Source organism: Trichechus manatus, unplaced genomic scaffold, assembly GCF_000243295.1.
Source record: "Trichechus manatus latirostris isolate Lorelei unplaced genomic scaffold, TriManLat1.0 scaffold00224, whole genome shotgun sequence".
Lineage (NCBI taxonomy): Eukaryota > Metazoa > Chordata > Mammalia > Sirenia > Trichechidae > Trichechus > Trichechus manatus.
The window spans coordinates 506688-513236 of record NW_004444160.1 but is presented as its reverse complement, the minus strand read 5'-3'; positions in this window follow the sequence as shown (position 1 = coordinate 513236).

The window sequence follows — 6549 nt, the reverse complement described above, 5'->3', positions numbered from 1 at the left end:
TAATAATAAAAAGAATGATAAGTAACACATATATTAATTCATTTAATGTTACAATAACTTTATGAAGTAGGTACAACTATCATAACCACTTTACATATGTGGCAAGTGAGGCTCAGAGTGGTTAAGAAACTTACCCAAGATTATACAGCTTGTAGGTGACAGTTAGGATTGGAAACCAGGGAGTCTTGAATGCTCAAGCTAGAAGAAAACTTAGATGAGTGGTTCTCAAGCTTTAGTGTGCACCATAGTCACAGTGAGTACTTGTTAACACACAGATTTCTGGGCCCCACACCTGAGTGTTTGATTCAGTAAGTCTGGGATGGGGTTTGAGAATTTCCATTTATATAATGTTCATAGGTGATGCTAATGTTGCTAGTTCAGGGACTGCACATTGAAAATCACTCCCTAAAGCAGAGGCTGGCAAACTTTCCCTGCTAAAGAGTCAGCTCTTAAATATCTTAGGCTTTTCAGGTGACACAACCTCTGTAACAACTACATAACTCTGCTGTTGTAGCCCAAAAGCAACCATAGACAATACTGAAAGAATGGTCATTGCTCTGTTCCGATAAAACTTTATTTATGAAACCTATAATTTGAATATCATATAATTTGCACATGTCCCAAAAATATTATTCTTCTTTTGATTATTTTCAATCATTTAAAAATGAAGATCCTGAGGTTCACCCTTCAGCCAAAGATTAGACATGGTCATAAAACAAAACGAGACAAAATGGGCACACAAGCCCAGGGACAAGGACAAGAAGGCGAGAGGGGACAGGAAAGCTGGTAATGGGGAACCCAAGGTCAAGAAGGGGCAAGTGTTGACATGCCATGGGGTTGGCAACCAATGTCACAAAACAATATGTGTATTAATTGTTTAATGAGAAACTAGTTTGCTCTATAAACCTTTATCTGAAGTTCAATAAAAAAAAAGGATGTGTTGAAACCCATGTGAAATTGTTCATTACAGATTCAGTAACTAAACACAAGTAAGCCCATGCATACTCTGCTTAATGTAAGCCAGTGCATACCTTGCTTACTGGTTAATCCGCCCCTGACTATTGCCAAGCAGATAGTTATTGCTGTTCTTGTTGTTAGGTGCCTTCATGTTGTACAATAGAATAAAACACTGCCTGGTCCTCTGCCATCCTCACAATCATTGTAGAAAAAAATAAATAAATAAAAATAAGAACGAAGGAACTGTTCTTAACTTGTGAGCCATACAAAAACAGGTGACAGGTGAGTTTTGGTCCATGATCCATAGTTTACCAACCCCTGTCCTAGATCATCTAGTAAATACAACTCTTTTAATTTACGTGTTATAGTAATAGTTAACACTTCTGTAGCACTTATTATGTGCTGCGTATTGTTCTCAGTGGTTCACCTCTGTTGACTAACGTAATCTTCAAAACTGCAAAGTAAGTACTATTATCTTCATTTTACAGGTGAAGAGATTGAAGCACAGGAAGTTGAAAGAATTTGCTCATGGTCTCACAGGTAGTAAGTAGTACGCTGGGATTAGTTTTGCTCCAAGGGCCAGGATTAAAAACTACAACAGATAAGAAACTGAGTCACAGTGAGGTCAAAGAATCTCCCAACAATCACATAGCTAATTAGTAAAAGAGTCTAGGTTAGCACTGTGACTCTTAGTTGGGTCTCTTTTTTTTTTCCACTCTGCCTACCAATCTGATTCTCCCCATGATATGTTGACAATAATGTCACCCCAACAAAGAAGCCCAAGGTATCAGGTTGTTAAAATCTATTATTACATTTGTTAAAAATATGAGTTATTTGGAAAAGTGAAATGATGGGGGTTTACATACAGAAATGCAGACAGATAGAGCTAGTACCTTTTTACCTCTTTTGAAGCAAATATCCCTATCTGCTCATTCAAAATGCTCAAAGGATATACAGATTTAATTTATTTTTTTCTTTTTTAAGGTCTTTAAAGTCATATTTCTACCCACAACTGGAGAGCAAGAGACAACTCCTTGATCCCATCTAATTTTTAAATCATGTCCACTCATTTCACTTAGACAATTCTCCTTTTCCTTAGTCCTTCATGCATTGCACACTACTAAACCACTTTTATACCCCCGGAAATGAAAAATGAATTTTATTCCAGATTGCTTAGTAGCAGATGTGTATTGCAGAAATGTACAGAATGATTTGTGAATCAATGGCTATTGCATGAATCAATAGCTTGTGAAGGGTGTTATTTTAACCAAAGAAAACAGCCTTGAGCTGGACAGTCACACACATAGAAAACAATCAGCATTTCTAGAGTTTAAAAGGACCGTTTCCATTCTAAGGTATTTTAGGACATTTTCACCAGAAATACATACAGCCTGATTAGAAAAAAAATAAATGTCAGCTTTTCTATTGTCAGTTCAATTTGTAGAGGTGGAGCCAAGATGGCGGAGTAGTCAGAAGCTTCCTGTGGTCCCTCTTACCACAAAGACCGGAAAAAACAAGTGAATTGATTATATATGACAATCTAGGAGCCCTCAACATCAAAGGCAAAGTAGAGGAATTTGACTGAGTGGCAGCGGGAAGAGGGAAAGACGGTTTGGAAGCAACAAGGAGTTCCCAGACTGGACCCAGCAGGAACCAGCATCTTGCAGGTCAGATCAGCTGGCGTGCATGGTGAGGCAAGCAGTGGCATTCCAGACATGTTTTCCACATCTGGAAAGAATAAGCGGCCGAGAGTCTAGTGAAGCCTCCAGAACCAGTGAAAAGGGTCACTAAATTGACAAAAACTAAGTACATGCTTCTAACCCACACGCAGATCAAAAAACACCCCCTTTGGGAAGAATCGTTCTCCCATTTACCTGCCTCCTCCCTACTCTGCACTGGGTCCCTGGCTGGCTTCAGGGATTGCCACATCCCCTGGGCCAGAGGTAGGACCCATCACAAGCCCTGAGCTATTTTCTCAGCCTTGGAGAGGGAACAAATGAACAAACAGGAAAAAATAATCTACCAACTCCCCTAAGCCAGGAACTCAGGGCAGGCATGACTCCTTTGTCTTGTAACAGGCATAAGGGGTCCATGGACTTAGAATGCCCTTCACACCTACATAGAACTGTGTGGGCCCCTTTTAACATTTTAGACCCTCATTAGCCCAATGCAACAGGGCATATACCTGAAGCCTAACTTCAACTGTATCAGCTATATGGTGGAGTGGCAGGTTTGTGACATTTGACACAGCTCTGCCCATTAAGCAGGGTCCTCACCAACTCACATCAGGGGCCTGATGACTGGTGGCTCCACCCACACAACTTAGACACCTGCGACAGGGGTCCAAGAATAAGTGGTGCCTCCCAGTCCTTACAGAAAACAACACTGGTGTCCATAGTCCAACTACGAAACCTACCCACTTATGCACCCTAGGGAGCAGGGACATGCTTTCCTCCCAGACACTCAGGGGCAGCCATCAGCCCCCTGTCTTGTGCAGCATATGACCCCCTACTGCAGTCAGGTACCTGTGCTTACTCCAATCACCCCTGTCCCTCTAGAACTGTAGGTGAGAGCCTGAATCATACACTTGATGACTGCCTACCTGGACATGTGAGCTGAATCCATACAAGAAAAGTAAAAGAACTCTTGGTCTCATATACCTAGGAACAGATCTAACCACCTGGTGAAAGGACATTAGAGCTTCAAAGGCACCAATAATTAAACTAGCTCACATGAGCAACCTATTCGGTCATATCAAAACAAAACAAAACAAGAAGCTAGGACACACTAAGCAAAAACAAAATAAATAAATATAATAACTTATTGATGGCTCGAAGACAACAGTCAACATCAAATCACATGAAGAGGCAGACCATGATGCCTTCAGCAAGTTCCCAAAACAAGAATTAAGAAATCTTCCAGAGAAAGAGAGCTTCTTGGAATTACCGGAGGTAGAATACAAAAGATTAATATACAAAACTCTTCAAGATATCAGGAAGGAGATCAGGAAAAATGCAGAACAAATGAAGGAACATACAGACAAAGCAATAGAGGAACTTAAGAAGATTATAGAAGAGCACAATGATAAATTTAACAGGCTTCAAGAATCAATAGAGAAACAGCAATCAGAAATCCAGAATATTAACAACAAAATTTCAGAATTAGACAACTCAATAGAAAGTCATATGAGCAGAATTGAGGCAATGGAAGTCATAATTAGTGAGATTGAAGATAAAGCACTTGACACCAAGCTATTTGAGGAAAAATCAGATAAAAGAATTTTAAAAAATGAAGAAACCCTAAGAATTATGTGGGACTCTATCAAGAGGAATAACCTACAAGTGATTAGAGTACCAGAACGGGGGGAGAGGGTAACAGAAAATGCAGAGAGACTTGTTGAAGATCTATTGGCAGAAAGCTTCCCTGATATCATGAAAGATGAGAAGATATCTATCTAAGATGCTCATGATCCCCACCCAAGGTAGATCCCAAAAGAAAGTCACCAACACATCTTACAATCAAAGTTGCCAAAACCAAAGATAAAAGAGAATTTTAAGAGTGTCTAGGGATAAACGAAAAGTCATTGACAAAAGAGAGTCAATAAGACTAAGTTTGGACTGCTCAACAGAAACCTGCAGGAAAGAAGGCAATGGGATGACATATATAAAGCCTTGAAGGAAAAATATTTCCAGTCAAGAATTATATATCCAGTGGAACTACATCTCAAATATGATGGATTTTTTTTTTTTTAATATAAGGGCTTTTTGATATAAACAGAAGTTTAGGGAACTTGCAAAAATCAAACCAAAATTAAAAGAAATAGTAAAGGTAGTTCTCCAGTTAGAAAATCAATAACATTAGATGATAACAACCCAAGACGAGAACACAGGACAGGGCGACCAGATACAAACCCAGATAGAGAAGCCATAAAAATAAATCAAAGCTAAAACACTGTAAACAGGAAAACAGAGATATCAATATGTAAAAGATGACAACATTAAAACAAAAAAAAAAAGGACTAATAAATGAAGTCATAGATCCTCATATGGAGAGGAAGTCAAAGCGACAGAAAGAAATAAAATATTGGTTTAAACTTAGAAAAATATGGATAAACATTAAGGTACCCATAAAGGAAACTAACAATCCTACACATCAAAATAAAAAACAAGAAAAACATACTCAGCAAATACAAAATCAACAACAATGAAAAAGACAAAAATAAAATACATAAAGAAAAATGACTCAGCACAGAAAATTAAGTGGAACAAAGAAAATGTCAACAACATAAAAAGACATCAAAATAATAACACTAAACTCATACCTATCAATAATTATGCTGAATGTAAATGGACTAAATGCACCAATAAAGAGACATAGAGTGGCAGAGTGGATTAAAAAAAACACAATCCGTCTATATGCTGCCTACAAGAGACACACATTAGACTTAAAGACACAAACTAAACTCAAAGGATGGAAAAAATATATCAAGCAAACAACACTAAAAAAAAGAGCAGGAGTGGCAATATTAATCTCTGACAAAATAGACTTTAAAGTAAAACCCACTGCAAAGGATAAGGAAAGACGCTACATAATGATAAAAGGGTCAATACACCAGGAGGATATAACCATAATAAATATTTATGCACCCAATAACAGGGCTCCAAAATACATAAAACAAACTCTAACAGCATTGAAAAGAGAGATCCACAATAATAGTTGGAGACTTCAGCACACCACTTTTGGTGAAGGACAGAACATCCAGAAAGAAGCTCAATAAAGACATAGAATATCTAAATGCCACAATCAACCAACTTGATCTCATACACATATACTGAACACTGCACCCAACAGCAGCCAAGCATACTTTCTTTTCCAATGCATATGGAACATTCTCCAGAATAGACCACATATTAGGCCATAAAGCAACCCTTAACAGAATCCAAAGCATCAAAATATTACAAAGTCTCTTTTCTGACCATAAAGCCATAAAAGTAGACATGAATAACAGAAAAAGCAAGGAAAAAAAATCAAACACATGGAAACTGAACAACACTTTGTTCAAAAACTACTGAGGTATAGAAGAAATTAAGGACAGAATAAAGAAATTCACATAATCTAATGAGAATGAAAGCACATCCTACCAGAACCTTTGGGACACAACAAAAGCAGTGCTCAGAAGTCTATTTATAGCAATAAATGCACACATCCAAAACAAAGAAAGGGCTAAAATCAAAACATTAACCGTGCAACTCAAACAAATAGAAAGAAAGCAGCAAAAGCAGCCTTCAGGCACCAGAAGAAAGCAAATAATAAAAATTAGAGCAGAATTAAGTGAAATAGCAAAACAATTGAAAGAGTTAACAAGACCAAAAGCTGGTTCTTTGAACAGATCAACAAAATCGATAAACTATAGGCCAAACTGAAAAAAGAAAAACAGGAGAGGAACCAAATACCTGAATAAGAAATGAGATGGGCGACATCACAACAGACCCAACTGAAATTAAAAGAATCATAACAGAATACTATGAAGAATTGTACTCTAACAAATTTGAAAACCTAGAGGAAATGGACAAATTTCTAGAAACACACTAC